The 10,921-nt window shown below is 42.8% G+C and overlaps 1 pseudogene; it reads right to left on the bottom strand.

Moving 5' to 3' along the window:
- Positions 1-1,368: 1,368 nt before the first annotated feature.
- Positions 1,369-6,790, bottom strand: LOC118394063 (eosinophil peroxidase-like; annotated as a pseudogene).
- Positions 6,791-10,921: the final 4,131 nt, after the last annotated feature.

Below are 10,921 nucleotides of genomic sequence, written 5' to 3'. Positions count from 1 at the left end.
CCCACTCCTCTTTCTCTCTTATCAGTAACTATCCCACTCCTCTTTCTCTCCTATCAGTGACTCTCCCACTCCTCTTTCTCTCCTATCAGTGACTCTCCCACTCCTCTTTCTCCTATCAGTAACTCTCCCACTCCTCTTTCTCTCCTATCAGTAACTATCCCACTCCTCTTTCTCTCCTATCAGTGACTCTCCCACTCCTCTTTCTCCTATCAGTAACTCTCCCACTCCTCTTTCTCTCCTATCAGTGACTCTCCCACTCCTCTTTCTCTCTTATCAGTAACTATCCCACTCCTCTTTCTCTCCTATCAGTGACTCTCCCACTCATCTTTCTCCTATCAGTAACTCTCCCACTCCTCTTTCTCTCCTATCAGTGACTCTCCCACTCCTCTTTCTCTCTTATCAGTAACTCTCCCACTCCTCTTTCTCTCCTATCAGTGACTCTCCCACTCCTCTTTCTCTCCTATCAGTAACTCTCCCACTCCTCTTTCTCTCTTATCAGTGACTCGCCCACTCCTCTTTCTCTCCTATCAGTGACTCTCCCACTCCTCTTTCTCTCCTATCAGTAACTCTCCCACTCCTCTTTCTCTCTTATCAGTGACTCGCCCACTCCTCTTTCTCTCCTATCAGTAACTCTCCCACTCCTCTTTCTCTCTTATCAGTGACTCGCCCACTCCTCTTTCTCTCCTATCAGTGACTCTCCCACTCCTCTTTCTCTCTTATCAGTGACTCACCCACTCCTCTTTCTCTCCTATCAGTAACTCTTCCACTCCTCTTTCTCTCCTATCAGTAACTATCCCACTCCTCTTTCTCTCCTATCAGTGACTCTCCCACTCCTCTTTCTCCTATCAGTGACTCTCCCACTCCTCTTTCTCTCCTATCAGTGACTCTCCCACTCCTCTTTCTCCTATCAGTGACTCTCCCACTCCTCTTTCTCTCCTATCAGTGACTCTCCCACTCCTCTTTCTCCTATCAGTGACTCTCCCACTCCTCTTTCTCTCCTATCAGTGACTCTCCCACTCCTCTTTCTCTCCTATCAGTGACTCTCCCACTCCTCTTTCTCTCTTATCAGTGACTCGCCCACTCCTCTTTCTCTCCTATCAGTGACTCTCCCACTCCTCTTTCTCTCCTATCAGTAACTCTCCCACTCCTCTTTCTCTCCTATCAGTGACTCTCCCACTCCTCTTTCTCTCCTATCAGTGACTCTCCCACTCCTCTTTCTCTCCTAGTGCAAGTATAACAAACCAGTGAACTGACCTCTTTTCTCCTTGATGATCTGTTAAAGCTTATCATACATTAAAAGATAATAAAAAATGAATTTTAAAAATAATTTTAAAAGACAGAAAAGGTAGCTTAGTTGAAACCTGTGGGTCAGAGAGGGCTCTGGACAGTGAAGATCAGGTGCCCTGAGAAGAAGCTGTCAGAGGTCATGCTGTTGCCACCGTAGTAAGTTGACAGCCAGATCTTGTCCCCCATGTTGAGCTGCAGCAGTGTGCCTCCAGTAGCCGTGATGTAGCCGTTCTGCTGGGTGGTGAAGGAATGCAGCACCAGCTGGCCGTTTCTCCGCAGGTCTACACTGCCCACATTCTGTTATATGGTGCAATGGAACTCAAACTCGTAGACGCCTGGCTCCACGCAGGTGAACTCCCCCATCCTGGTGTCGTAGTGGTTCTGTCCATTGTAGATTACCTCATAGAATTGGATGGGCTGGCCTGGGGTAGTTGTAGCCGAGCCGCACGGCGAGGGCAGATTTTGCGGAGATACCAGGCAAACCACGTGGCCCTTGTGGTCCTGAGTGAGAGAGAGTGAGGTTAGGAATGATGTCAACACTACAACAGACACTATTAGTCCAAGCAGTGGTTATGCTTTTCCATGTTAAATACTATTAGTCATAACAGTGGTTATGCTTTTCCATGTTAAATACTATTAGTCATAACAGTGGTTATGCTTTTCCATGTTAAATACTATTAGTCATAACAGTGGTTATGCTTTTCCATGTTAAATACTATTAGTCATAACAGTGGTTATGCTTTTCCATGTTAAATACTATTGGTCATAACAGTGGTTATGCTTCTCCTTGTTAAATACTATTAGTCATAACAGTGGTTATGCTTTTCCATGTTAAATACTATTAGTCATAACAGTGGTTATGCTTCTCCTTGTTAAATACTATTAGTCATAACAGTGGTTATGCTCTGGGGGACCTCATCAGATAACCACTTAGCACCTCACATCAGGCCTAGTGAGTGACTACCAGAATATTTATGACATAATACAGACAGTAATCATATACAGTGGCAATAAAAAGTATGTGAACCCTTTGGAATTACCTGGATTTCTGCATAAATTGGTCATCAAATTTGATCTGATCTTCATCTAAGTCACGACAATAGACAAACACAGCGTGCTTAAACTAATAATACACTAATTATTGTATTTTTCTTGTCTATATTGAATACATAATTTAAAGATTCACAGTGTAGGTTGAAAAAAGTATGTGAACCACTAGTCTAATGACTTCTCCAAAAGCTAATTGGAGTCAGGAGTCAGCTAACCTGGAGTCCAATCAATGAGATGAGATTGGAGATGTTGGTTAGCACTGCCTCGCCCTATAAAAAAACACTCACACAATTTGAGTTTGCTCTTCACAAGAAGCATTGCCTGATATGAACCATGCCTTGAACAAAAGAGATCTCAGAAGACCTAAGATTAAGAATTGTTGACTTGCATAAAGCTGGAAAGTGTTACCAAAGTTTTAAAAAGCCTTGACGTTCATCAGTCCACGGAAAGACAAATTGTCTATAAAAGGAGAAAGTTCAGCAATGTTCCTACTCTCCCTAGGAGTGGCCGTCTTGCAAAGTTGACTGCAAGAACACAGCAGAGAATGCTCAATGAGGTTAAGAAAAATCCTAGAGTGTCAGCTAAAGACTTACAGAAATCTCTGGAACATGCTAACATCTCTGTTGACGAGTCTACAATACATAAAACACTAAACAAGAATGGTGTTCAAGGGAGGACCCCACGGAGAAACTGACTGCTGTCCAAAAGAAAAATTGCTGCATGTCTGAAGTTTGCAAAAGTGCACCTGGATGTTCCACAGCGCTACTTGCAAAATATTCTGTGGACAGATGAAACTACAATTGAGCTGTTTGAAAGGAACACACAACACTATGTGTGGAGAAAAAAAGGCACAGCACACCAACATCAAAACCTCATGCCCACTGTAAAGTATGGTGGAGGGAGCATCATGGTTTGGGGCTGCTTTGCTGCCTCAGGGCCTGGCCAGCTTGCTATCATCGACGGAAAAAATAAGTCCCAAGTTTATCAAGATATTTTTCAGGAGAATGTTAGGCTATCTGTCCGCCAATTGAAGCTCAATAGAAGTTGGGTGGTGCGACAGGACAACGACCCAAAACACAGAAGTAAATCAACAACAGAATGGCTTCAACAGAAGAAAATACGCCTTTGGAGTAGCCCAGTCAGAGTCCTGACCTCAAACCGATTGAAATGCTGTGGCATGACCTCAAGAGAGCAGTTCACACCAGACATCCCAAGAATATTGCTCAACTGAAACAGTGTTGTAAAGAGGAATGGTCCAAAAAAAAAAAAAATTGAGAACACACACATTCCCACCTCAGTAAGGCTCAGTTAAAGAGAGATGTATGTCACACGAGGCCTCAGATCAACACTCACTATTACCATTGTCCTTCCAGGGACTGGGGTCAAAAGCAGGCATGTCTTCACCAAGGGTGTAACCGGACTCACGGGGTGATACTGGAAGGGTCTCCCAGGGACATCAGCGATGCCAGTGTTGTCACAGGTGACGTGAGCCAGAGATGTCTTCCCCAGCCTCTTTTTCTGATCCTTGGTGAAGACTATCGTTTTCCCACCACAGTCTGATACACAACACAAAACAGGGTTTTTGTAAATTATTACTGAAGACTCAGAGATATGAAAGTCCAAATAAGACAATGCTGAGTCCTTTGTAAAAAAGGCTCTGTTAAATACAGTCAAACATGCTGTGGATTGAGAGTCTATAAACGACCCTGCCTAGTCAATGTTGTCAGGAGTCCCATAGATGTTCAGCAGGTTCTGGGCCAGCTCAGTGTTGTTTATCACCATTGCCAGGTTCTGGGCCTGGGACAGGTTACATAACCCACACCATTTGTTGTAACTTGAGAGGGGTAACAAGAAGATGAAGTGTTAATTGGCAGCCTTTTACAGAAATACAGTATCACATAGAAGACAGTGTGGAGAGCTTTGTCCTCCCATGTGTGGTATAAGTGGAGGAAAGTTCTACTGTAGAGATGATGAGACAGTTAATCAGAGAGCAGGAGAAATAGAGGATAGGAGACAGAGAGATGGAGTACCTTACTGGGGAGTCCGTGGTCTCGGTTGAGAGAGCCCATGACCAGGGACCTTATAACAAAAAACTCAAACAGCCTACCCCTCAGCTCATCATGTGGTCCTGAGTGTTCAGTTTAGCCTGACAACCCACCAGCCACCTCAACATAGGGTCCAAACCACCTTTTTTTAGCTAGGTAAGTCAGTTAAGAACAAATTCTTATTTTCTATGATGGCCTAGGAACAGTGGGTTAACTGCTTTGTTCAGGGGCAGAACAACAGAATTTTACCTTGTCGGCTCAGGGATTCAATCTCGCAACCTTTTGTTTACTAGTCCAACGCTCTAACTACTAGGCTACCTGCCGCCCCATCATGCCTTACTGCTACCTGGGGGAGCAGGTAGCAGTAAGGCCTAATCCAGCTATACTTTAGTAGTAATAATAATACGACCTTATTTTGATCTATACACTTTTAGTGTACAACGGGAAATCACTTATGGTGAATGTAAATGTTCCCCTGAGAAGTGGGACTGAGAGTTGTGCCTTCAAAGACAATCCTCCAGGGGGCAAAGAAGGCCCTGTGCAGCAGCTGACTGGGGAACTGGGCGTTCTCATTGTAGTTCTCATCCAGATGGAAGATATTGGAAGATATTGGAAGATATTGGAAGATATTGGGCTGGATGGGCAGTTGAGCGAAGAGGTATGCAAACACATTGGAGATGCTGGAGTCGATATTCTCATCATAGCCAGGGTAGGTGGACAGCTGCCTTGCAATGAAGTAGGGGCCCACAATGTGGAACAGGAAATCCCTGAAGGTGATCACCTGTGAGAGGAGGAAGGACATGTGTGACAGTTTAATCACCCAGCAATTCTAACCCATGTGTGTAGGTAACTACAACTATGTTATGACCTTTGTAACTTTGAACTCCATGTACAGATAGAAACTGAGCTAAATGAAATAGATTTGTTATTAGGCTCTCATTGAATTACCTGGAAGTAGCCTCCCATGATCTTGCGTGTCTTCTAGTAGGTGATCTCTCCAGTCCAGTGAGGGTTGAGTTGAGTGAGGGTGCGGGTGCGGGTCATGTGGTTGTGTTCACGCAACATCATTGTGGGCATGGAGGTCAGAGCAATGTTCAGGATGCGGTTGGACACCTCCCTCACCTGGACAGTTGGAGAAAATAATCCCTCTGGTGAGACTGATGGAAATGTTGCTGCAGTGCCACTAGAGTACTAAGGATCGTACTGCTAACACTATCTTAATCCTAAGGATCAAGATAACAAGGATAGTTAATAGTGTAGCTTAATCAGTATGATAATATTGGTAATGATAATACGGTTGTAGTACCAGGGGAAGGAGGTTCCCATTGATTTGCATGTTCGGATCCCGGCCCTTGGCCAGTGAGATGCCATCCTCATACTCAGCAAGGAGACAGTGGGTGAAGGGTGTGTTGACAGAGCCTCTTCGAGGGTTTTCCCTGGAGAGGGGGGAGGGAAATACAAATTGAAAAAGTGAAGGAGATGCCATGGTGATATTCATGTTTTTGGCTTGCGTCACTAGTCAATTCCTTCCTTCTGTGATTTTAGGCCAGTATGTGTTGTGCAACAACAGGATGGTGTAGAGACTTGTTGCTTTGATGCCATTATTTGGCTTACCTTTTGTTACAGACACTGGTGGCTGTGCGAAACCTCTTCAGGTTGGGGTGGTTTTGCAGGAAGGGGGGCGGGCCATGGCTGAGCAGCAAGTCAGATCAGCAATAGTCTCCAGATCCTCAGCAGAGATTAGGTCTGTGCGGAAGACAGACAAGAGAGCCAGTGAGCTGTGTGATCTGAGTGTTGATGGGGACATGTGTATGGAGCAGTCAGGGTATTTTTCCTAAACCCCGGGGAAATGCCAGAAAGGAGACGTGTGAGAAAAACAGGATAGAGAAACAGGTGTGTGAGAAACAGGACAGACCCGTGGCATTGAGTGAGCGCTTATGAATGCTGTGTTTTTTTGGTAGATCTTTCTAGGGGTGTTCTCCATGTTGTCTACAGCCCGCACCGCTGAGCGGGTGTCCCGGGCAGGCTGCTTCAGCAGCTGTAGGATGTCTGCAGGTCCAACAGCATTACTCTTTACGTGTGATAAACTTCTACAGGGGGGCAGTGCAGGGACCAATGGTATAACTTACTGGTACTGTATGTAGCATCGCAAGCCAGGCGTCTAGGCACTCTTACAGTGAGCTATACATGGCTGGGAAGTTATGTGGTGTACCATAAAGACATTTCCACATAGAAATACACATTCTGTACAATACATACACAAACTGAAACATGTTCTGTGATTCATACATGACACTGACAAATATATTCTGATCTACCAGGCTCCAATAGGACATTTCAAAGAAGGGTTTTCAGACTCACTCTTTTCTGGATTACTCATAGTCCGCATCCTCTGGCCTTAGCATCATTTTACGTCATCCTGCTCAAGCGCCCTTCTGAAGACAAAATAAGCATCTTTCAATTCCTGTGACTGATCTCCACATGTTATACGTATGTCTAGTGCTGGCAACATTCTATATGCAACAATTATTTATTCAAAGTTCATTTGATTGGTCCATAATAAATGAGAGCACATTCAGGCATTTGTTACCAATTTATGTTCTGACCAATTTATGAAATACTTTCTCTTTTCACCCTTTTCACAGAATGCAATCATTTTGGAAGTTTGATGAAAGGTGCTAAAGCCATCACTCACGTGCATTCACCTGGCTTAACAAGCACAGGTACAGCCCAAAGGCCAGAAGGCACAGAAAATGCAAAAACACACACACAGGATGTCATAAGTTTCCCACAGCCAGACATGTGATGGATGTTGTGGTCAGAAAACGAAAACGACGCATACTCTGTGAACTTTAGATGTGTACATTTTCAGATTGCTTTTACAGGTTTTGAACAGTCATGTAAAAACAAAATATGTACTACACAATTCATTCAAATTGTACAATTTATCATGGCCCAAACACACCAGCACAGTGGTTAAGAGGGCACGAAAACACCTCCTCCTCCTCAGGATGCTGAAAATATTTGTCATGGGCCCTCAGATGCTCAAACAGTTATACAACTGCACCATTAAGAGCATCTTGACTGGCTCCAACACTGCTTGGTATGGCAACTGCTTGGCATCCGACCATAAGGCACTACAGAGGGTAGTGCATATGGTCCAGTACCTCACTGGGGAAGAGCTCCCTGCCATCCAGGACCTTTACACCAGGTGGTGTCAGAGGAAGGCCCTAAAAATTGTCAGACTCCAGTCACCCAAGTCATAGACTGTTCTCTTTACTACCACAGTCAATTGGTACCGGAGTGCCAAACCTGTGACCAAAAGGCTCCTGAACAGCTCCTACCCCCAAGCCATAAGACTGCAGAACAGTTCATCAAATGGCTACCCAGACGATTCACATTGACACCATTTATTTATTTTTTGCAGTTTGCACTGGCTTTATGCAAAATCACTGGACTTTACCCACACACTCACACATACTACACTGACACACATGTGTGTGTGTGTGTGAGTGTTGCAGTAGATTGAAGTAGAAATGTTACATGCATATCTTTTAAGAGCAGACTATTTTACACCTGGCTTTGTTTGACAGCACCTTTACTGGGCCTTTAAATGAGTTACTCTTTACAGTTTACACTTAATGGGATAGTTCAGAGAAATAATGTATTCAGATATTTGTTTTCTTACCTCATAAGCAGTCTTTGGACTGCTCTTAAAGGAAAACTCAGCCCAAAAATCTCTGGCTGAGAGTTTCCTTTTGCAAGGGTGGAGACTTCAGAACTCCCAATTTCTAACACGCATGGGCACAGAACTTAATCACGCAGATGACCAAATTTTTGTTCTAAGGAGTGACTGCAATCAACACTGGTTTTGGTAGAAAAGTCACTGCCAATAAACGCTTATGTTAGCATTTTCGGACTAAAAACATTATTTTACTTAGCATAGTGTGTCCGAAGTTGCACATCACACTATTGTATGACTGTTTTTGAATACAATGTCCTATATATTTTCTTAAATATCCTCTGTGTTGTGTGCTTATTGTTTAACCATTGATATACTCTAAGGGCCATTTTGAGAACTTATGGAGAATCAGTTACTGCTGAAATGTCTACCAATTTCATGTCCATCTTTTTGTGAGAAATTACATTGGTCACTCAAAACATTTGTAAAGTATAAATAGTCCACACTTTGGATGAGGCCTTACAAATAGAGTTAGTAGAAGGACCTGTAATAAACATATAAAGAATTATCTTATGAATCATTATTAAATACTTTAAAAGTTATTTATAAATGTGTCAATAACTAGGTTATAACATTTACAAATGTGGTAGTAGGTTTAATGACTAATAAATTAATCAACGATTCACTAATCCATTATAAATGCTTTATTTGATAAATTTTCTTATTTATCCATTATTTTACCAGGTAAGTTGACTGAGAACACTTTCTCGTTTGCAGCAACAACCTGGGGAATAGTTACAGGGGAGAGGAGGGGGATGATAGAGCCAATTGTAAACTGGGGATTAGTAGGTGACCATGATGGTTTGAGGGCCAGATTAGGAATTTAGCCAGGACACCGGGGTTAACACCCCTACGATAAGTGCCATGGGATCTTTAATGACCTCAGAGAGTCAGGACACCTGTTTAATGTCCCATCTGAAAGACAACACCCTACACAGGGCAGTGTCCCCAATCACCACCCTGGGGTATTGGGATAATCTTTAGACCAGAGAAAAGAGTGCCTCCTACTGGCCCTCCAACACCACTTCCAGCAGTATCTGATCTCCCATCCAAGAACTGACCAGGACCAACCCTGCTTAGCTTCAGAAGCATGCCAGCAGTGGTATGCAGGGTGGTATGCAAGGTGGTATGCTGGATTCGCTTTATAGCTCAATTGACATTTAAAGTCAATGTTCCCACGTTCACAGAGACTACATTCACGGTAAACGCTGCGTATGTCGGCTCAATCAGAAATTAGCTATACATTTTAATGCAGATCTTCCACGATACTTTGACGATATGGATTGAATCCAGCCCTAAGTATAGGGTAGTCAAATAAATAATAGGCCTAAACATACATTTTGTTTACCACCTTGAATGTAGAGAAATGCTTGTCGCAATGGAAAAAGAATGTCACAAATTTGCAGTGCCTTCAGAAAGTATTTCTACCCCTCAAGTTATTCAACATTTTGTTGTGTTACAGCCTGAATTCAAAATAGATTAAATAGGTGGGGGTTTTTTTCAACCGTTCGCTGCCCACACCCGCCTGCTCGACTAGCATCACTACTCTGGACGGTTCTAACTTAGAATATGTCGACAGCTACAAATACCTAGGTGTCTGGCTAGACTGTAAACTCTCCTTCCAGACTCATATTAAACATCTCCAATCCAAAATTAAATCTAGAATCGGCTTCCTATTTCGCAACAAAGCCTCCTTCACTAACGCCGCCAAACACACAAACTGACTATCCTACCGATCCTCGACTTCAGGGATGTCATTTACAAAATAGCTTCCATTACTCTACTCAGCAAACTGGATGCAGTCTATCACAGTGCCGTCCGTTTTGTTACCAAAGCCCCTTATACCACCCAGACTTATATTTCCCTCACTAACTTTAAACATCAGCTATCTGAGCAACTAACCAATCGCTGCAGCTGTACATAGTCCATCTGTAAATAGCCCACCCAATCTACCTACCTCGTCCCCATATTGTTTTTATTTACTTTTCTGCTATTTTGCACACCAGTATTTCTACTTGCACATCATCATCTGCTCATCTATCACTCCAGTGTTAAATTAGCTAAATTGTAATTACTTCGCTACTATGGCCTATTTATTGCCTTACCTCCTCACGCTATTTGCACACACTGTATATAGACTTTATTTTTTCTATTGTATTATTATATTGTGTTATTGGATTGTATGATTGTTTATTCCATGTGTAACTCTGTGTTGTTTGTGTCACACTGCTTTGCTTTGTCTTGGCCGGGTCGCAGTTGTAAATGAGAACTTGTTCTCAACTAGCTTACCTGGTTAAATAAAGGTGAAATAAAAATAATAAATAAATAAATAATGACAAGGTGAAAACATGTTTTTTGAAATTTTGGCAAATGTTTTGAAAACTAAATATAGAAATATCTCATTTACATAAGTATTGAGTCAATACTTTGTAGAAGCACCTTTGGCGGCAATTACAGCTTCAAGTCATCTTGAGTATATCTGTATCAGCTTTGGACATCTGGATTTGGAGATTTTTTCCCATTGTTCTTTGCAGATTTTCTCAAGCTCTGTTAAATGTGGAGCGGCAGTGAACAGCAATCTTCAAGTCTTTCCACAGATTTTCAATGTTATTCAAGTCTGGGCTTTGACTGGGCAACTCAAGGACTTCCACATTCTTATCCTGAAGCCCTTCCAGCATTGCTTTGGCTGTATTCTTGGGGTCATTGTCCTGTTAAATCTTTGCCCAGGTCTAAGGTCGTTTGCACTCTGAAGCAGGTTCTCATCAAGGATTTGTCTGTATTTGGCTCCATTCATTTT

Source organism: Oncorhynchus keta, chromosome 14 (assembly GCF_023373465.1).
Source record: "Oncorhynchus keta strain PuntledgeMale-10-30-2019 chromosome 14, Oket_V2, whole genome shotgun sequence".
Classification (NCBI taxonomy): domain Eukaryota; kingdom Metazoa; phylum Chordata; class Actinopteri; order Salmoniformes; family Salmonidae; genus Oncorhynchus; species Oncorhynchus keta.
The sequence above is the reverse complement of the archived record's forward strand: the minus strand, read 5'-3'. Positions and strand labels throughout refer to the sequence as shown.